The sequence below is a fragment of the Chiloscyllium plagiosum genome, chromosome 15 (assembly GCF_004010195.1).
Source record: "Chiloscyllium plagiosum isolate BGI_BamShark_2017 chromosome 15, ASM401019v2, whole genome shotgun sequence".
Classification (NCBI taxonomy): Eukaryota; Metazoa; Chordata; class Chondrichthyes; order Orectolobiformes; family Hemiscylliidae; genus Chiloscyllium; species Chiloscyllium plagiosum.
The window spans coordinates 70,362,875-70,385,037 of record NC_057724.1 but is presented as its reverse complement, the minus strand read 5'-3'; the positions used below and the strand labels follow the sequence as shown (position 1 = coordinate 70,385,037).

At 42.9% G+C, this 22,163-nt stretch overlaps 1 protein-coding gene across 2 annotated transcripts in view; it reads left to right on the top strand.

Moving 5' to 3' along the window:
• The first annotated feature begins 10,172 nt into the window (after window positions 1–10,172).
• Window positions 10,173–22,163, top strand: part of il1rapl2 (interleukin 1 receptor accessory protein-like 2) — a 1,022,943-nt gene continuing 1,010,952 nt past the window's right edge. For both annotated transcript variants that reach the window (XM_043705153.1, XM_043705154.1), the window contains exon 1: window positions 10,173–11,257. The gene's annotated coding sequence lies outside the window, so the exon portion shown is untranslated. The remainder of the gene's footprint in view (window positions 11,258–22,163) is intronic.

Sequence of the window (22,163 nt, the reverse complement as noted above, 5' to 3'; positions counted from 1 at the left end):
CTATCCCCACCCCCACCCTCCTCTAGCTTATCTCTCCACGCTTCAGGCTCTCTGCCTTTATTCCTGATGAAGGGCTTTTGCCCGAAACGTCGATTTCGAAGCTCCTTGGATGCTGCCTGAACTGCTGTGCTCTTCCAGCACCACTGATCCAGAATCTGGTTTCCAGCATCTGCAGTCATTGTTTTTACCATATGGACGTACATGGAATAGTGTAGGTGGGATGGGCTTCAGATTGGTATGATAGGGCAGTGCAACATCGAGGGCCAAAGGGCCTGTACTGCGCTGTAATGTTCTATGTTCTATGTATGTGCATAATAGATTAGTCAAAGCCAGTAGCTTATTTTACAAAATGGAGAGTGACTAAAAATCCCAAAATTTCAATCAACAAAAAAAATTGAAATACACAGGTTCCAAATTGAAAACAGAAACTTTCTTTTAATGATAATCAAGCAAAGCAAATACTTTGTACTATTTTAGCTAACCATCAATAATCTAAAACCAAGAATCAGAATCAGTTAGATATGGATTCATGGTCAAATTGTGGTTGATTATGTTACAATTCATCGAATGTCTGATTCCAGACTGAAGCCTGGCTTGATTGATCGTAATTTATTTGTTTTCATTTTAATGAAGTGGTTTCTCACTGAACATAAGCATGCATGCTGTGGATTTTGCTCTCACGATGAAAGATACTTATTAATAAAAGAAATGAGCATAAAATAGAACGAACCGAGCTACCTACTTGTATCACAAACTAGAGTCACAGAGATGTACAGCACGGAAACAGACCCTTCGGTCCAACTCGTCCATGCCGACCAAATATCTTAACCTAATCTAGTCCCATTTGCCAGCATTTGGCCCTTATCCCTCCTGTTCATGTACCCAGTCAGATGGATTTTAAATGTTGCAATTGTACCAGCTTCCACCACTTCCTCTGGCAGCTCATTCTATACACACATGGATCCCTTTTAAATCTATCCCTTCTCATGTGCCCTCTAGTTTTGGATATCCCACCCATGGAAAATACCTTGACTGTTTACCCTATCCATGCCCATCATGATTTTATAAACCTCTATAAGGCCAACGCTTAGCCTCCAACACTCCAGGGAAAATAGCCTCAGCCTATTCAGCCTCTCCCCATAGCTCAAACTTTTCAACCTTGCAAACCTTTTTGTAAATCTTTTCTAAACCCTTTCAAGTTTCACAACATCCTTCCTATAGCAGGTAGACCAGAACTGCACACGGCATTCCAAAAATGACATAACCAATGTCCTGTACAGCTGCAACGTGAGCTCCCAACTCCTATACTCATTGCACTGACCAATAAAGGAAAGCACACCAAATGCCTTCTTCACTATCCTATCTACCTGTTATTCCACTTTCAAGGAATGATGAACCTGATCTCCAAGATCTCTTTGTTCAGCAACACTCCCCTGAACCTTTCATAGATAGTTATACACACAGTAAAAATATTATATAATATATAACATAAAAAATGCCATTAATCGCAATTTAAAAATAAAGCAACAGCTTCTATACAGTAGGAAAATACACCCCTGGTGCAGTACTCTATCACAGACTTGTATCATCCCCCAAAACACCACTAGTACAGTACTCACAGCAGAGGCTCTACTTCTAACACCTCGATAGCTTTAAGTCACTTGTGGTTTATAGACTGGCACTGCGGATAGCTTTTTCTTTATCATACACTTGAGCTGAAACATATTCAGCTTCATGTAGTCTCTTCAGGGTTTTATCCCAGCATTTCTGGTCTGGGACTAACATTAACTCTGTCAGATAATTTAGTTTCACTTCCTTCCATTCTAAGGAGTAATGATCTGTGCAAATACCTTTATTCAAATAACTTATGGAACTGCCCAAAACACAAAGATAAAAAAAACTCAAGTTATACTTATGTCCTTAAAGCTGAAAATAAACTCACATGTGCTTCTGAACTGATTCTTGTTTAACTTGATCAGTCATAAAATCTTACATTATGTCTAATATTAGGCCTCCAAAACTGTTTTCAAATAAATTGTTTTCAAGTTAATTATTGATTTCAGACACAAAGAAAGCCAACTATTTACTAATTCAAAAACAGACATCTAAACTTACAATAAATGATGTTGAAAACATATATAATTCACAGAGTCTACATCACAAACCAACTATAAATTACATGTAAAATAGCAGATATACAGAATACAGATCTTGCAAACAAGCTCATCAGGCCATCACTCTTATCACAAAACTCCAGAAAACTCACAAGATATGTCAGCACCTTTCCTTCTAGGGAGAGTGGGGGGTGGGGGGTGGGGGGAAGGGAGATGGAGTTTGGTATATGATTGAGGGGCGTTAATAAAGTAGACAGGAAGAAACATTTCCCGATTGTGGAGGGATCAATGACCAGGGGCTTAGTTTTAAAATAAGGGGCAGAGGGTTTAGACTAAATTCAAGAACAACCTTTTTCACTCTCAGGATGATGGGAATCTGGAACTCACTGCAAGGTTGCTAGAGGCAGAAACTCTCATAACATTTAAGAAGTATTTAAATTTATGACGCTGAGGCATACATAGCTCTGGCAGAAAGTGGGGACTGCAGATGCTGGAGATCAGAGTCAAAGCTATGGGTCAAGTGCTAGAAAATGGGATTAGAATTATGAGGTGCTTGCTCTTGACTGGTACAGGCATGATGGGCTGAAGAGCCTATTTCAGTGCTCTAGATCTTTATGATTATGACACTATAACCAGCTGAAGATTTCTCTCCAAGCAACATACCATCCAGTCTTATTAATAACCAGCATTTCTTTATTGTTTCACCATGTGTGTACCTTTGTCACATGGACAGATGCTATCTATCACCTTTTCAGAAGGTATTAAAAATCTGAATAAATACTAGCCTGTGATGTCCACATGTCATGAATTTCTTTTCTAATAAAGTCAATCTTTGCAGACAAGCTAGAACTGAAACTCTGTGAGACCAATATTACAAAAGTACTATTGATGCCTTATTATTTGCTGACAACGGCTACAAAGATTTTGGACTCCGTCCCTCCATGAATTTAGTAGGACAAATTCACATATTGTGCCTGTTCCATTATTGTAGCATATTAATAATTTACCCTGAATTTGATTCCTTATAATATTTTATTTGCAAATAAATCTCAACACATAGGTTTAACCTGAATATGTTTCCTGCCTGTTATATTCCTGCTATCGAGGTGTTAGAAGTAGAGCCTCTGCTGTGAGTACTGTACTAGTGGTGTTTTGGGGTATGATACAAGTCTGTGATAGAGTACTGCACCAGGGGTGTATTTTCCTACTGTATAGAAGCTGTTGCTTTATTTTTAAATTGCGATTAATGGCATTTTTTATGTTATATATTATATAATATTTTTACTGTGTGTATAACTATCTATGAAAGGTTCAGGGGAGTGTTGCTGAACAAAGAGATCTTGGAGATCAGGTTCATCATTCCTTGAAAAGGAGCAAACTGCAGGAAACAATTGTTTCTTAATAAGCCTCTTTACCATGATTCAAGAAAAAAAAAACTTGGTGCAAAACCTTCCTGTGACAGAAAATAAACCTTTCAGTTCGTAAGGGACTCAGCCTGATACCTTTCAGCTGTGAACATAGGACCATACTTGGAATAAAAGTCCAAAGGCAGATTAGAGAGATCTTTAATTTCCTTGGTTGTGGAATACCTGACCTGATTTCAACTTCATTCACAGATAGCTTTTAATTAAACTATTCAGAGATGTTATTACACGTCTTTGGATCAGCTGGGACTTGAACCCAGGCTTTTTGGATCAGAGGTAAGGGCACTACCACTGTTCACAAGCACTCTCACAACTCCTGCAAAGGTAACTTCTAATTAACCTGTTTAGAGATATTATCACATATCTCTGGAGAAGGTGAGACTTTGAAACCAGGAAGGGACACGGCCACTGTGACATCAGAAGTCCTCCAAATTTCTTATTTACATACTTTAACCAAATTATTCAAACATTTTATGACACATATCTGGGAGAAGCGGAACTTAAACCTAAGTGTGGAGGTTGAGATATTGCCATTGTAGTCACGATAGTATGTCACAGTAAATAGATATTTTCCATATCAACCTGTTCAGAGATTTATTACACAGGTCAAGAACAGGTGGAACTTGAACTCACATCTCCTGGGTCAGAGGTAGGAACTGCTGATATTGAGTTCAAATTAACACGTGAATTTTAAAACTTTCATGAGAAGACAAAGCGCACACGCACTGTTTGAATAAAAAAAGGACACTGCCAATATATGCCTTATTCATTATTTAATAGTCAAGTTTCAAGTGTGCAGAAAATAGGATTAAGAGAATCAATAACACAAGTTTTCAATTTTTGTACTTTATTGCAATAAAAATGAAATAATTATGGATGCAGTTATAACTTGCGATTAGCAATAAACAGAGTTAAAATTAAAATGTTTTATTGAAATTTGGTACAGATGTGCTGGGCAGTGACTGAATTCACTTAAATGCATTTGTACTGGTATGACAACTGACAATAATATGCCAAAGTAGAAGATTGGGGGAATGGGATGAAAGTAGTTGGGTTTGTACTTGTTGTGGTTCTAAGACAATAAGACTGTAAGAAATTGGAGTAGGAGGAGGCAATTCCGCACTTCAAGGGCCTGTTTCCAGCCTGTTTTTAAAAAAGTATTCTCTTGTGGTTCATAAGTTGTGAGCTGGCTGTGCCAGCATTTGTTCCCTGCCCATTTAGAAGTTGGGGGGTTGGGGGGAGGGGGGGAGATGCCTATTTGAACTCCTGCAGTCCACATGCTGCAGTTTGACCCTCAATGCCTTTAGGTAGGGAACTCCAGGATTTTGATCTGACAGCGAACGAACAATGCTATATTTCCAAGTCAGGATGGTGAGTGACTTGGAGGGGAACTTGAAGGTGGTGTTCCCATGGACCTATTGCCCTTATTCTTCTAGATAGAAGTGGTCATGAATTTGGAAGGTGCTGTCTGAAAATCTTTGGTGAAATCCTGAAGTGCATCTTGTAGATAGTACGCATCGCTGCTACTGGGCATAGATGGTGGAGGAAGTGGATGCTTTTGGATGTGATGCCAATTAAACAGGCTGCTTTGTCCTGGGTGATGTCAAGCTCCTTTAGTCTTGTTGAAGCTGCACCCATCCAGGCAAGTGGGGAGTACTCCACCACACTCCTGACTTGTGCCTTGGATATGATGGAAATGTTTTGCGGAGTCAGAAGGTGAATTATTCACTGCAGTATTCTTGATCTCTGACCTGCTAGTGCAGCCTCTGTGTTTACATGGCGAGTCCTGTTGAGTCTGTGGTAATCCCCATGACATTGATAGGCAGGGATTCAGTGATGGTAACACCATTGAATGTCAAGGGATTGTGGTTAGATTGCCTCTTATTAGAGATAGTCACTTCTTGGCAGTTGTAAGATGTGAATGTTAGTTGTTCCGCCACTCAATAAGATCATGACTGATCCGATATTCCTCATGCCCACTTTGCTGCGCTACATGGATCCTTATTTAAAATTACTTTTGGTGAGGATGAGTTTAATTCAACTGTGATGCACCTGATCCTCCAGTCAGCTCCCAAAGCTCTATCACCTCTTACACCTGTATTGGAGGATAAGGGACACAGTTCCCACTTGATTGCTGCAAGATGGCATTGGAGTAGAAGGCTCCAGCTCTCTTTTTCTCCTTTCTCTTCTCTTTTTCTTCTGCTGAGTGCATTTCATCCCTCTTATTCTTTCTTATTTTCCTTCTGCTTCCAGCCTCCAGCGACCAATTGGCAAGGATCAACAATCCCTTGCCTCCATTGATGATTCCGAGCCTTCAGCAACAATTCCCAGCCTCCATCAATGATACCCAACATCTGGCGATGATTCCCAGCCTCCAGCAATGATACCCAACATCTGGCGATGATTCCCAGCCTCCATCAATGATACCCAACATCTGGCGATGATTCCCAGCCTCCATCAATGATTCCCAGTCTCTGGTGATGATTTCCAGCCTCCGGCAATGATTCTTGGCCTCCAGCAATGATTCCCAACCTCCAGCAATGATTCTACACTTCTAGCAATGATCCTCGGCCTCTATCAGTAATTTCTGGCCTCCAGCGATGATTCCCGGCCTCTGATGACAATCCCTGGCCTCCATCAATGATTCTTGGCATCCGGCGGTGATTCCCAGTCTTCATTAACGATCCCCGGGCTCTGGCAATGATTCCCAGGCTTGTGCAAACATTCCCCACCTTCAGCAATGCTTCCCAGCCTCCAGCGACAATCCCGACCTCTGGCAATAATCCCCTATCTCTGGTGATGATCTCTGGCCTCCATCAATGATTCCCAGGCTCGTGCAATGATTCCCGGCATCCAGTAACAATCCCTGGCCTCTATCAACAATTCCCAGTCTGCATTGATGATTATCAGCCTCAGGCGATGACCCCCAGCCTCCAGCGATCATTCCCAGCCTCCTGCAATGATCCCTCGCCTTTGACGATGATTCCCAGCCTGGTGCAGCAGCCTTCCATAGCAACCTCCTGACCTGATGCAGTGACCTCCCAGTGTTGACATGGTGACCTTCTGGTGTGGCATTTCATTGGCGTGGTGTGGAGCCAGGGCTTGGTGTGGACAGGAAGCTATGTGCCAGCATGTACTGAACTCTTTCCTGCAATGCTGGACATTTTATTTCTGTATTGTCTCGGATCTTGTAATTAAAGTAGCTGTGCCTTGGTACTTTTGTAACTGGCTCGGCGCTGTAATGGGCGGCATTTAAAATTTTCTTGATACTCATTGAGTGTATGTAACAATAAAGGCTAATCTGTTCTGTTCTATTCTGCTTGAGCACAAAATCTTGGTTGACACTTCAGTTGAAGCCCAGTTGGAGGAGCCATCTTTCAAATGAGGTGTTATTTGCTATTGCCTGGATAATATTTCTGTACCTAATCTATTTTAGTACTAAGATTTGTAACTGGATACTTTGTACCGAAGATGGCGCTCTGTGGTGATATTGTACACTTTTTACTGTACTCATGTACTTTAGTACTTAAGTGCATGTGGCAATAAAACCTAATTATAATTCTAAAACATAATTCTAATATTTTTCCTCCAATCAACATCACTCAGAATTGTCACAACCTGTAGTTGGGAGCTTGCTGTGTGCAAATTGGCTGTCACCTCTCTATGGCAAAAGTGAGGACTGCAGATGCTGGAACCCAGAGTTTAGATCAGAGTAGTGCTGGAAAAGCACAGCAGGCCAGGCAGCATCCGAAGAGCAGGAAAATTGATGTATCGGACAAAAGCTCTTTGTCAGCCCTTCATCATTCTGTCACCTCTCTGTACTTTCTATAGTGATCACAAACACTACATTGTGAGCTCATGGAGCAATGGTTCTGTACCTACCGGAGAGCCTGGGTTCAAGACCCATCTGCTTGAAGAGGTGTCCAAAGAGGTGCAGGTTATGTGCAGATGTGGATTGGCCATGCTAAATCGCTGATGGTATCCAGGGATGTGTAGGTTGGGTGAATTAGCCATGGGAAATGCAGGGTTATGGGGATAGGGTTAGGGGGTGCGTCTGGGTTAGATACTTTTCAGAAGGTCGATGCGAACTCAATGGGCCAAATGCCCTGCTTCCATGCTGTAGAAGGAAAGATCTTATGAGGAAAGGCTGAGGGATGTTCAGCTGTTTTCATTAGAGAGAAGAAGGTTAAGTGGTGACTTAATAGAGACGTACAAGATGATCAGAGGATTAGATAGGATAGACAGTGAGAGCCTTTTTCCTTAGACTGTGATGGCTAGCATGAGGGGACATAGCTTTTAATTGAGGGGTGATAGATACAGGACAGATGTCAGAGTTAGTTTCTTCACTCAGAAAGTAGTAGGGGCGTGGAACAGCCTGCAACAGTAGTAGACTCGCCAACTTTAATGGATTTAAATGGTCATTGAATAAACATATGGATGATAATGGAATAGTGTAGGCTAGATGGGCTTCAGATTGGTTCCACAGGTCAGTCCAACATTGAGGGCCAAAGGGCCTGTACCATGCTGTAATGTTCTATGTAGGGATTCTATGATGTTCTATAACAGGTCTGGGTAGGTGTTTGTTTTAATATCTACAATTACTTCATTGACTATAACAGGTTCTGGGGATACAAACAGTCGCCTGAGTCGGGAATTGAACCCGGGTCTCTGGCGCTGCGAGGCAGCAGTGCTAACCACTGTGCCACCGTGCCGCCCACTACAATTACTTCATTGACTATAACAGGTTCTGGGGATACAAAGCTGCAACATGAAAAAATGCAAGTCATTATTTGAATAATCTTCTCTGCTGGCTGCCAGTAGATTGAGGACATCTGATAAAAGCTGATGTGAGCCTTCAGGTGATGTTAAAAATAGCCATAAACTGCTTCTTTCAAATGAGAGTGTTAAGTGCCAGTGTCTCTTCCAACATGTTTATATTTAATCTTTAGTCCCATAAGGTCATGGGTGGCACAGTGGCTCAGTGGTTAGCACTGCAGCCTCACAGCACCAGAGTCCAAGGTTTGATTCCAGCCTTGGGTGACTGTGTGTGGAGTTTGCACATTCTCCCTGTGTCTGTGTGGATTTCCTCCCGCAGTCCAAGGATGTGCAGGTCAGGTGAATTGGCCATGCTAAGCTGCCCATAGTGTTAGGTGCATTAGTCAGAGGGAAATGGTTCTGGGTGGGTTCCACTTCAGAGGGTCGGTGTGGACTGGTTGGGCCGAAGGGAATCTAGTCTAACTCCAAATGGTCTGATTGCCTGAAAATTTTGGCTGAGTGCTTTTGGGGGGACATCTGCAATATCAATTGGAATAAACTGCCCAAAAATCCCAAGGATTGTACTCGGAGATGGCATTTTATCATTTTCACCTGGTGACCCTGAATAGTTTTGACACAAAAATATGTGCATCGTTCATTCAATGCTGTGTGAAGACTCTCGCATTCCAATAATGAACACAAACAGATGTGTGAGGGAGAGAACATGACAAACGAATAAAGGGTGAGAGAGATAAAGTTAAGGAGAAAAAGATTCTAATCTTTACGTCAATAGCGTTTATTTGCCAGAATTGTGAGGGATCTGTGCATAATTGGCTGAGGGATGTCTGTCAGGGCATCCCTGATAGTAATGACATGTGCACTGAAGAGATATCACACTTCAGAAAGATAAACACTGAAAGGTACTGGTGTAAACTGTTTCCTCTATGTCTTGCAAGGAGATGGATGCGATATTGCAGAGATGCTTTCAACGTGAGCCTGTCCCCACACCGAATAAAAGCTGTGCAGAGGAGTGGTTAGTCTGTCGTTCGTCATGATATAGTCAATCACAAGAAGCTGGATATAAAATAAGGATAGTTGGTCATATCGTATCTACGCATTTTTGTTTTACGAACAAGCCAGCTATACACAGAGATATCCTGTAACCACTTAGCAAAATCTTCTTCCAACGACAAAAATCCCACACAGTATAACACAACCACGTTTTTCATGCTGTTATATTTTTTTCTGATCTCTAATCTCTGAGCGATGACGTTCCCATTAATCCCTAACAAATAAGGGGAGCCTGATCGGGTTGAAAGGGTTAAATCGAGGGTGAAAGGGGTTAAATTGAAACTGAAACGGCAATCCGGCAAGTTTATCCTGATCACCGTGACCAGTTGATTTCTGCTGTACGGTTACACTCACAGCTTCTAAGTTTGGATCATTTTTTAAAATTAAAAAAAACTTAATCGCGTGTAGTAGTTCCGTACCGTTTCCGAAACCCCCTAACGCCACCTCAAAAAGTATCAATGACCCCAATATGACATTTAATTCCACACAGCGTTTGTTAATATGCTTGCTTTTTGAGACTTGCACGTGTATGCCTGAATTAAAGCACTCATTCGTAATTTTGCGATTAAAATAAGGCGGGAGAGAAATGAGGAGTGCCCGATGCATCGTGGGGGGGGAGTGAACTCATTCCCATGCATGTACCTTTCCAAAAATATCACTTTAATGATGACTGCTTCCAGGATGAAGAGAAGTGAGCACTGCAACTTGACCCTGGTGCAGAGTGTGTGCAGCAAGTACCCAGTAGGCGGCGGTGATGGTGTGGCTGAATGTTAACGGGGTAGACAAATTACTGCTTAAACAGGTACGCGTGCTTTTTCTCTCTCTCTCGTGGCTGTGGGTTAGTTACGCCTTTCCTGAATCTGAGGCAAGAGGGAGGGAATTTTTTTTTGTTTTAAAGTGTGTGATTGAACAAGGAGTGTGCCTGTGACTAGTCGGCGAGCAGCAACTGCTGTAGCAGTAGCTTTGAGTCGTTTTGTCTTCTGCATCTTTTTTGGAGCTCGGCTCGTGGAGAAATAGGGGGGGAGACTGTGTGTGCGCGCTTTAGACACTTGAGTCCTTTCAGAGAGAGAGAGAGAGAGAGGACCCGGGTAAACTAAAAGATTGGATTTTGAAAGGTGCAGTTCAGAAATTCACCATGTGGGAGAAGCTGGCGAGAGTTGACAGAAACGAGAACAGAGGGAAACTGTCGGCAACCCAGCAGTTTGGTCGTTGCAATATAGCTGATGCTTAGGGGACAGGAAAGATTTGTCAGATCAGAGGAAAAACCAAATAGCGGTCCGCTGAGCAGCTCTTGCAAAACTCCCCAGGAATTTATTTATTTATTTTTTAAAGAATGGATATTATGGTGAGGGGCAGGATGTTGGGGCGCGAAGTGGGCAATCCAAGGGTTGTCCCAGCCACTGCTCAGACCTTTTGAGTGAGTGGAACTCTTCCCCTCCTCCGATTCTCTCCCTATCCCCTTTGGTTGCTAGCCGCAAATGGAGCGCCCGAACGGCCGACAATGAAGTGACAGGCAGAAGCTGGAATAAAACCAAGAGCTGCAAGGTTGGGGGTGGGGGGAGTGCTGCAAGTCTGGAAGAAACCCTCCTTCGCTTCGCTTCCCCCACCCCAAAAATTACTGGAGATAACTCCGCAGCATCAGTGTGTGTGTGTGTGCAGAGAGAGGACAGAGTTGAACGCTTGCAGCTGGGAATGAAGAGGAGGCGAATTCGCCGTGAAATGTGCGGACAGACGCGTTCGCCCATCGCCCAAGGTCGCAGCCTGTTTGGAAAACCGTGCGCTGGAGCCCAGGGATCCAGCACCGGCTGGTGAAACACCGACTGGAGGGCACTCCGTTCCTAATCTTCGCAAACCCACAGCAACGCCTCCGCGCTCGAAATTCCCAGGAAATTGGTAAGACGCCCACGTGTTTCGAGCCCACCGTCGGCGTAACTAATGGCGTGATTATCGAACTAAACCCATGTTCCGTAAACCGAGCACTGCCGCCGCGTTTCTTTTTCAGGAAAGAAATCACTTCGCTCTTTACTTTCCTCGGGGGGAGAGAGAGAGAGGAAAATGACCCAACTTTGTGCAGTTCAGTGGAGTTGCTAAAACAATGCATTTTCACCCTCAGCTTTTTAGAGCTCGGGAAATGCAGCAATTTCCACCTTTTTTAAAAAAAAAAATTTCTGGGGCCTCTCCAACTTCACCTTGTTTGACAGCGAGTCATAATTATTTTCCCTAAGGTTTACAGCAATTCTAATCACCATGCAGGGCAACTCGGCTACAGCCCTGATTTGGAGATGTCGGTAATGGAGACTTGTGTTTCCCTTATATTTTAAAGCCCGTAGATAGCTCCAACAGGATTTCACAGGAATCAGTGCCTTTGTCCATCAGCGAGAGCCTGATCAATCCGTGAGACTGAACTCGACCAGGGGACCGCACTTAGCCAACTCTCAGTTGCTTTATACAGTGGAGCCGCTGTCTACATCAATGTTGGGAACCCGACCGACTGCAGCCAGGTTCTCTCTCTCTCTCTCTCACTCACTTTTCTGAACTCGGGATCATCTGTGATTTCGAGACAGCGAGATCTGAGCCACGTCTAAGCGAGTGATTTTAAACACAGCAGGGAGGCATTAGGGCTTATCGCTCAATATAATCACCTCCCAAACTCTTTCCCCCACGCCCCCCCAATCTTGACATAACTTGCACATTTCGTTTTTTCTCTCTCGCAATAACACTACGGACGGTTTTCAGGGAAAGTTTAAGCGGCAAGGGTTGATTGATCTACATGCCAAACTGACTCGCTGTCGCTCTCCACACACTGAGATCTAACGTTGTGCTTTGCACAATGCACTTTACGGTGACCGTGGGCAGATAGGAATTCCTTGGGGAAATGATTTTTTTTTTAAAAAAGCTTCACCAGGCTGCGAAAAAAAAATCCAGGAATCCAGCCCTCTTCCCAGCTCCGCCTCAGACCAGATGCACTGCTTGGTTCGGAGCTTCATGTCAAGTTCAGGATGCTGTGCTATCGGTCAAAGAGTGGGACGCTGGAAAAGCACAGCAGGTCAGGCAGCATCCGAGGAGCAGGAGAATCGAGGTTTCCGGCAAAAGCCCTTAATCAGGAATGAGGATGGGAACCTCGGGGGTGGGGAGATAAATGGGAAGAGGGTGGGGTTGGGAGAGAGGTGGGTGAAGGTGATAGGTGTGAGGGGAGGGTGGAGCAGATAGCCGTCTCTCTGCAAAGACCTAGATGACTCTCCGTCCTCATGATCTGTCCTATCTGCTAATCTTCCTTCCCACCTATCTGCTCCACCCTCCTCTCCGACCTCCACTTCCCTCCAACTATCTAATGCATCTCAGCTACCTCCCCACCCAGCCCCACCCCATTCCCATTTATCTCTCCACCCCTGAGGCTCCCAGCCTCATTCCTGATGAAGGGCTTTTGCATGAAACATTGATTCTCCTGCTACTCTGATATTGCCTGACCTGCTGTGCTTTTCCAGCACCACAACTCGCCACTTTAATCCCCAGCATCTGCAGTCCTATCGGGTCTGCTGTGCCACTTCAGGTGTGTCAGTACTACATTGAGATTCATCGACACCTACAACATGCAAAACGTCCTCTACGCCCGTGCAGGTCAAAAATAAACAGCTGAAATATTCTAATTCCCCTTCACTCCAAATGTTCAGTTTAAAACTCGAACATTAAAATTCCCCACTCAGTCCTGGGCATCACCTGAAGGTCTGATCCACAAATCGCTGTTAGCTGCATTTTTGTATACGTCACACTCGCTAATTCAAATCTGTTCCTTTACTGGCTTCTTTTGATCAGCTATGGCCAACATTTAGACCCCAGTAGACTGCGTTCCCACTGACTTCAGTAAAATTTATTAAAACTCCCAATGTATATATCTATATATTCTCTTCATATCAACTTTAAAACACCAGTTCAGTACATCTACAAGATGCACCGCAGAGATTCACCAAGGCTCCTCAGATAGCACCTTCCAAATTCATGACCATTTCCAGCTAGAAGAACCAGGGGCAGCAGATACATGGGAACACTGCCACCTTCAAGGTCCCTCCCCACCCCTCCTCTGTCCCAAGTCACTCACCGTCCTGACTTGGAAATATATCACCTTTCTTCATTGTTTCTGGGTCAAAACCCTGGGAACTCCTCCCTTTTAACAATACCACAGAGAATACAACAATTCAAGAAGGCAGTTCATCACCTTCTCAAGGGAAACAAGAGATGGATGATTAATGATGGCCCAGTTAGTGAATTCCACACTATTCAATGAATAAAATTTTTTGATCTGGCCCCAATAAATAATGCAATTTTTTTTTTGGTTCAGAGCTGTGGACATGAGGATCTCTCCAAGGCATACAATGTGTGATTGTCACTGACAGAGTCCAGTGTCTCTGTCAACATTGAATTCCTGCGATCAGCTCCTTATTATTCATGGGAGACATGAATGTGAATGAGGACTCTTGCGCTATATAAGGGCAATGTCATTGCAGGATGTTTGAAGAGAATAGTGGAATGGACCACCAGAAAGGAAGGATGGAGCAATATTTTGCTGCCAGCTTTATTTACTTTCTTGATTTGGTTCGGCAACTTAATTCTGAAAGTAGGTTTGACATTGAGCACAAATGAGCAGCCTGCACCATTTTATGATTTCTCGGCTCTGTATGGAAAGCTGAACCCAGCTAGTTGGTGGTCGTCATCTTTGGCCACAATGCTTGTGTCCTTTGACAACTCGGGTGTCCTGGAGTTCTCCCTCAGTCTCTCAAACTCACTACAGCTCACTATAGTGCATTTATGTGGCTGTGCGCAGAAAAGTTTGTCCACATTTCCAAATTATACAATTATTTATTATGGGACATGGGCATTGCTGGCTGACCAGCATTTGTTGTCTTTGACAGTAACATTTGACTGCAGCAGTTCAAGAAGGCAGCATATTGTGTTGTAGGTTGACCCACAATGCTGTTAGGGAAGGAATTCCAGGATTTTGACCCATCAACTGTGAAGGAATGGTGACAGGAGTGGCTTGGAGGGCAATTGGAAGTAGTGGTGTTCTCATGTATCTACTGCTCTTGTCCTTCTAGATGGAATTGGTTGTGGGTTTGGAAGGTACTGCCCAATGAGCTTTAGTGAATTCCTGCAGTGCAACTTGAAGATAGTATCAGCAATATGTACTGAGCATCAACAGTGGAGGGAGTAAATGTTTGTGGATGTGGTGTCAATCAAATGTGCTGCTTTGTTCAGGATGGTGTCATGCTTCTTGACTGCTGTTGAAGATCCACCCATCTAGACAAGTGGGGAGTATCCCTGTTGACTTGTGCCTTAGATGATAACCTCTAGGGTGTCAGGTGGTGAGTTAGATACTGCAGTATTCCTAGCCTCTGATCTTCTCTTATAACCAGTGTGTTAATGTGGCAAGTCCAGTTGAGGTTCTGGTCAATGGTAACCCCGAGGATGTTGATAATGCTTCACTGACATGAAGGTTTCATCAAAATGGACTAAGTATTTATCAACTCCAAAAGATTGTATTCTTTTTACAACAACAGAGTAATGAGTACAGGAGTTTGGAGGTCATGTTGCGGCTGTACAGGACATTGGTTAGGCCACTATTGGAATATAGTGTGCAATTCTGGTCTCCTTCTTCCTATCGGAAAGATGTTGTGAAACTTGAAAGGGTTCAGAAAAGATTTCCAAGGATGTTGCCAGGGTTGGAGGATTTGATCTATAGGGAGAAGCTGAACAGGCTGGGGCTGTTTTCCCTGGAGCGTTGGAGGCTGAGGGGTGACCTTATAGAGGTTTACAAAATTGAGGGGCATGGATAGGATAAATAGGCAAAGTCTTTTCCCTGGCATGTGGGAGTCCAGAACTAGAGGGCATAGGTTTAGGGTGAGAGGGGAAAGATATAAAAGAGACCTACGGGGTGACTTTTTCACACCAAGCGTGGTACGTGTATGAATGAGCTGCCAGAGGAAGTGGTGGAGGCTGGTACAATTGCAACATTTAAGAGGCATTTGTATGGGTATATGAATAGGAAGAGTTTGGAGGGATATGGGCCGGGTGCTGGCAAGTGGGACTAGATTGGTTTGGGATATCTGGTCGGCATGGACGGGTTGGACCGAAGGGTCTGTTTCCATGCTGTACATCTCTATGACTATGAACTTTTATTTTCATTAGTTGTATGTAACTAATGTCATTCTTGACCTCAATGTCTCAGTGCTTTTCATCAAATGTGTCTTTTGTTGTAGTGCCGCCATCATTGCAGGGAGCATTGCATCTGACTTATGCACAGCAAGGGATAATGTATAGTTTCATAGTGATTGAATGAATGAATTTGTTTGTGATCCCACTTCTGCTGATTGGGGTGGCACGGTGGCTCACGTGGTTAGTGCTGCTGCCTCACAGCGCTAGGGACGTGGGTTCTATTCCAGCCTCGGGTGACTGTGTCTGGGTGGAGTTTGCGCATTCACCCCGTATCTGTGTGGCTTTCCTCTGGGTGCTCTGGTTTCCTCCCACAATCCAAGTAAAAAGTGCAGGTTAGGGTGGATTGGCCATATTAAATTGTCCATAGTGTTCAGGAATATGTACATTAATCTGGGGTAAATGTAGAGTGATAGGGTAGGGGAATGGGTCTGGGTGGGTTACTCTTTGGAGGGTCAGTGTGGATTTGTTGGGCCAAAGGGCCTGTTTCCACACTGTAGGGATTCTATGGAGATAATCCATTTCATTGACGGTGATTGAAGTGTTCCGATTCATTTAGGACATCAGGGAACGAACTCACTCCCATGCAATATTTTACAGGAAGACAGCTCCATCAAAAGGAGATGCTAGAGACGACTACAACTTGCATTTATATAGCCCTTTCAATATAGTAATATGTCCTTTCACAGGGGACTTGTCAAACAAAATTTCTCATCAATCTAATAAAGGTATTAGGAGACCAATTAAAATGTTTGGCAGTGGATAATTAGAGATATTTTCCAGTTCAGAGTTGCAAATACACACCTCTGAGCAGTAGAGCTTGAACTCAGCCCTCTTAATGTGTTACACGAACACTTACTGGGCAGTCTTAAAGGAGGGAATGGGAAGGAAAGTGCTGTGGAATTTCAGCTTCTAGGCATGGCACTTAATAATGGAGCAATTAAAATCATCGAGGAAAGAAGTGGGAGAAATGCTTCAAACTTATAATTTACGTTCAAATATGAGGCTTAAGCACACAACCTTCTGATGCTAACATCGTGTCTTTGACTGAGTCGTAGCTGATACTAGTGCTAAACGTGGACAAAGACAAAAGAAGACTGCAATATATGTCAGATTTCCAATGGAATTATCAGTAAATGTTTTTCAGATTGACTGTGAGCAATTTTTATGAAAAGTGTCTGTGAATGTTCAAATGTAAATTTAATTTCCCTCACCACTCACCCTTCTGCAGCAAAAACAAAACTGCATCACTGTTAATGAATGGGTTATTTATGTGGTGTCTGAATGAACACACCATTTCTTCTGTAAAATGCAGATCTTGATCTCTGGCTTCACTTCCATCTCTGAATACTGGAAGGCAGTTCAGACATTTGAGTGCACTGCAGGTGACTCTCCAGCAGGTGTACATAGTGCCCTTCTCCTGCGTTCAATAGTAAAATGGCCTCTAGGGGATGCCAAAGTATTGATACAGAACAGGAAGTCCAACATGCTAATATTACAGGCAGTGAAATACCTTTACCACCACAGGTTACTGTTCTCGACATTTTTACTTGTTTTTATGTGGGTGTCATGTTTTTTGATTTGTCCATGAGCAAACAGAATCATGTTGCCTATTAAAAATAACTTGTTGGAATTATTTCTACAAATTCCAGGAGAGTTTCATTAACAAACTCAACTGAATACCTGAAGCTATATCGTATACTGAAAACCAAAAGGTTTTCAGTCACATGTACATATATATCAGTAGCACTGAATGGCTGTCAGTGCTTCAATGCAAGTTTATTTCCCTGCTGTGGCTGCCTCTTTTTATTGTAATGTCACCAATTGTGAAGAACCAGTGAACTGAAGTTTGTAAACAGACTGATGCATCAAATTACCTTGGGGGAGGGGGGAGCCGGGGTTAGTGGCGGTGGTCGGAGTGGGGGGTGGGAAATGGTTTCGCACCAGAAATAATCACTGTTGATTTTACTATGAAAGGATTTAAAATTAAACTAAACTTTGATCTGCAGTATTATAATTTGCCATTAACATCCCCACAGGCAATGGGGGATACTTTGTAAGGATACGTTCATGTGCTTGCACTTAGGAACTGTAACAATACAAATATCCAAAATATACTGCAATTTGCATTACGATGAAGAACTCTGGAGTTCTCACTCAAAAAGTCTCAGTTCCTTTACTTCTCTTTTCTTTAATTTTCTGTAAAACTCACTGCTTTCGATTTAGCATTAGTGCTTCATAGCACTCCAGGCAAAGTGTTTCATTACATTAAAGAGTCTATAAATACTAGTTTGGATCACAGAATTCAGCTGAATATTTTTATATGCATGAGATTAGGTTGTCTTGTATCGTAGGACATCATATTTGAAACTTAATATGTGTCTCTGCACAATGGGAAATAGACCCTGCTATAATATGGGACTGTAATCTGTCAGACGTGAGTGCAGTAGATAGCAATCTTCTGCATCGGGGATCTGAAAATAGTGGATTTTGCTCAGCCAGGTATAACCTTGCAGTACCTTAGAGCTGAAGCTGATGAGGATCTCCATTTTGTTAGATTTATTAAAGTTTTATTTATGATTACTCTGCTCTAACAACAGAAAAATATTGTCTTGTGGTACATAAATACTTTCTAAGTGTGTGTACTGCAATCTATTTTGAAATGCTATGCTTATTTACTAAGATACTCTGATACGTTATCTGTATATATATTAAAATTTGGATGAACCCAGCTGTCAGCTTTGAGAGGGAGGGAATGGTATCCTCACTAGACTAGTATTGAGAAGCTCAAATTAATGTTCTGAGAATTGCTCAAATTCCACAATGATTCACTGACATTTGAATTCAGCGAGTGAAATAAAATCAGGAATTGAAAGCTCATCTGAGTAATGCTGTCTATGAAATTATCATTGTTTAAAAATTCATCTCGTTCACTAATGTCAATTCTTATATGGGGGGGAAAATATCTGCCATCCTTAACCTGGTCTGGCCTACATGTGATTTGCAGTTTCGCAGCAAAGTGGTTGACTTAACTGTCTTCTGTTGAAAAATGTGATGCTGGAAAAACACAGCAGGCCAGGCAGCATCCGAGGAGCAGGAGAATTGACGTTTCGGGCATAAGCCCTTCTTCAGAAATGGCTTAACTGTCTTCTGAAATGGCAAGGTAAACCAATAGATATAAAGATTGCTAAAAATGGACAATAAATACAGTTGTTGCCAGTAATGCTCACATCCGTGAAGTTTGTTTTTCAGAAGCTTGCTTGCACAAGTATGGAAATAATGGGAATTGTTTAAAAAATGTGGGGCGGGAATGGTACTTAAGTGAAGGATGAGTACTAATATTGACTAGTTAGACAAATTTGCCAGGCAATGTCCATCTGCAATAAGAGACGATCTAACCACTGCCTCTTGAGATTCAATGGTGCTACTATCACTGAATCCTCCACTAACAATATTCTGGAAGTTACCTTGACCAGAAACTCATTGGACTTGCCATAGAAATACAATGGCTGCAAGACCAAGGCTGGGAATACTCTGGTGAGTAACTCCTCTTCCTCCTGACTCCCCAAAGCTGTTGAACATCAACAAGGCACACATCAGGAGTGTGATGGAACACTCTCTTTTTCTAACCCCCCTCCCTCCCCCACTTGCTTGCTTGGATGGAGCTCCAAAACATGCTCAAGAAGCTTGACTCCATCCAGGAAAAGCTGAAAATGTGTTGCTGGAAAAACGCAGCAGGTGAGGGAGCATCCAGGGAACAGGAGAATCGACGTTTCGGGCATAAGCCTTTCTTCAGGAATGCCCGAAACGTCGATTCTCCTGTTCCCTGGATGCTGCTTGACCTGCTGCGCTTTTCCAGCAACACATTTTCAGCTCTGATCTCCAGCATCTGCAGTCCTTACTTTCTCCTCCATCCAGGAAAAAGCAGCTTTCACTTGACTTGCATCACATCCAGAAAATATCCTCTCGCTCTCTCGACCAGCGTGCTCAGAATACACTGCTGCTACTATCTCCAAGTTGCAGAAACTGACCAAAGATCCTCAGACAGCACCTTCTGAACACACGATCACTTCCATTCAGAAGGACGATGGAAGCAGATAAATGGGAACACCAACACCTGCAAGTTCCCTTCTAAGCCACTTACCATCCTGACTTGAAATATATCACTATCCCTTCAGTGTCACTGGGTCAAAATCATGGCGTTCCTTCTTTAAAGGCATTGTGGGTCTGTCTATAGCACATGGACCAGTGTGGGTCTAGGATGCAGATCTTCTTGAGGGCAACTAGGGATGGGCCAGCCAGTCATTGCCATAAGTTTTTTTTTTTAAGAAAGTGCTCCCTATTTTCTAATGCTATGGGAAGTATTCCAAACAAAAGCATCCCTCTGCTTGACTCATAACTGTCCTCTTAAATCATAGTCATAGAGTCGTACAGCATGGAAACACGCCCTTTGGCCCAAACTGGTCCATGTCGGCCAAAATATCCACTGATGCTAACCCCATTTCCCTGCACTTAGTCCATATCCTTCTAAACCTTTCCTATACGTGTATTTGTCCAAATGCCTTTTAAACGTTGTTACTGTACCCTCCTCAACCACTTCTGCTGGCAGCCCATTCCATATGCGTACCACACTGTGTTTTAAAAAAAAAGGTTGCCCCTCAGATTCCCTTTTTTATCTTTCCCCTTCTAACTTTAAACTGATGCCCTCCAGTCCTTGATTTCCCCAACCCTGGGAAAAAGACTGAGTGCATTCACCCTAACCTTGATTTTATACACTTCTACAAGATTCCCCCTTTAAAGAAAAATGTCCTAGCTTGTCCAACCTCTCCCTATAACTCAGACTCTTAAGTCCTGGCAACATCCTTGTAAATTTCTTCTGCATTCTCTCTCTTTCCAGTTTTAATAACATTCTTCCTATAGCAAGGTGACCAAAACTGAACACAATACTCCAACTGTGGCCTCACCAATGTTCTGTACAACGCACATAACTTCCCAACATCTATACTCAGTGCCCGGACTGATGAAGATCAGTGTGCCAAAATCCTCCTTCACTGCCCTGTCTACCTGTGGCTCCATTTTCAGAGAGCCATGCACCTGAACTCCAAGGTCCCTCTGTTCCACTGCACTCCTTAAGGCCCTACGATTCACCATGAAACTCCCACCTTGATTTGACTTTCCAAAACTTAAGACATCACAGTTATCTAGATTAAACTCCAAATAGCTTAGTAAATCGTTAAATACAAGGGTTGCTAGGAATAGATATTTGATGATCATTGTCATTATCTCTTCTTTTGGAGTGCAGTACGTCTTATGACTCTGTCTAAGTATTGTTATTGTTCTTCATCCCATAATCAGAATGCAAACTCCAGACTGTAAATTGGCATGTCAGAGTTTTTTTGCCCCTCTTAATCCCTTCATGAGAGATATATGATTTCAAGCAAAATTATATTAATGGTTCTTGGCCTGTCCAAGATGAGTACTGGTCCTAACAAAAAAAACAAAGTTCGGAGAAACTGGGCAGGTCTAGCAGAGCTTGTGAAGAGAGAAACTGAATTAATGTTTCAATGCCGATATATGTTTCTGTTTTGTGTACCATCTTCCTCCAAAAAGCCAACAGCAAACCAACGTGCTACGGTTTGATGAGCACTCTCCACTCATGACATGCTTGCTGCTGATTGAACATCAGCGGGTCTGGGCTGAGAACCAGAATGAACCACTGAGCACCTGATTTCCTAACATACCCTAATGAATAGGAGGGCTGCCCATTAGCTTCCGCTTTTGGACTTAATTGCATGGTGACAAGAAGGTGGTGGGCTTTCTACCCCACAGGCTCTCCGGTCTATGTAATGGCCCAGGAGACAGCATTTAAGCTCTAAACAATTCCAGCTGCCACATTTCACAAAAGATGTTAAGTGCTTGGCACTGGTGGAAGAAATGTAGCAAAATTGCACCAGCTACGCAAATTATGTACCGAAGAAACCAGAGGTTGAGATCTTTCAGTTTAAAATTAATAAGGTTCAGAAGAGATATAACAGTCTTATTAAAAATCATAACATGTTACAATAGAATAATTGAGGGGAACCTGTTCTTGGAGGAAGAAAGCACAGATTTCAGGTGATTGGCAAAACTGAAACATGGCCATGAATCTACATTTTTGTTTAAATTGGGATTTTGTTTGTGATCTTGAATACCTTAAGGGATAATAGGCATAGATTCAGAAATAACATTGCAAAGAGAATTGGACTCATGCTTAAAGGGAAATGATTCACATGGCTATGGGGAAAGAACAGGGATGTGGGATTAATCATTAAAATGTTGCAGCACAATTAGGGCCATCGTGTCTGCACCAGCTCATTAAATGACAATCATTATCTGATTGGTGAAAGTGAGGACTGCAGATGCTGGAGATCAGAGCTGAAAATGTGTTGCTGGAAAAGCGCAGCAGGTCAGGCAGCATCCAAGGAGCAGGAGAATCGGCGTTTTGGGCGTAAGCCCTTCTTCAAGAATGAGGCAAGTGGGCTAAGATAAAAGGTAGGGAGGAGGGACTTGGGGGAGGGGTGTTGGAAATGTGATAGGTGGAAGGAGGTTAAGGTGA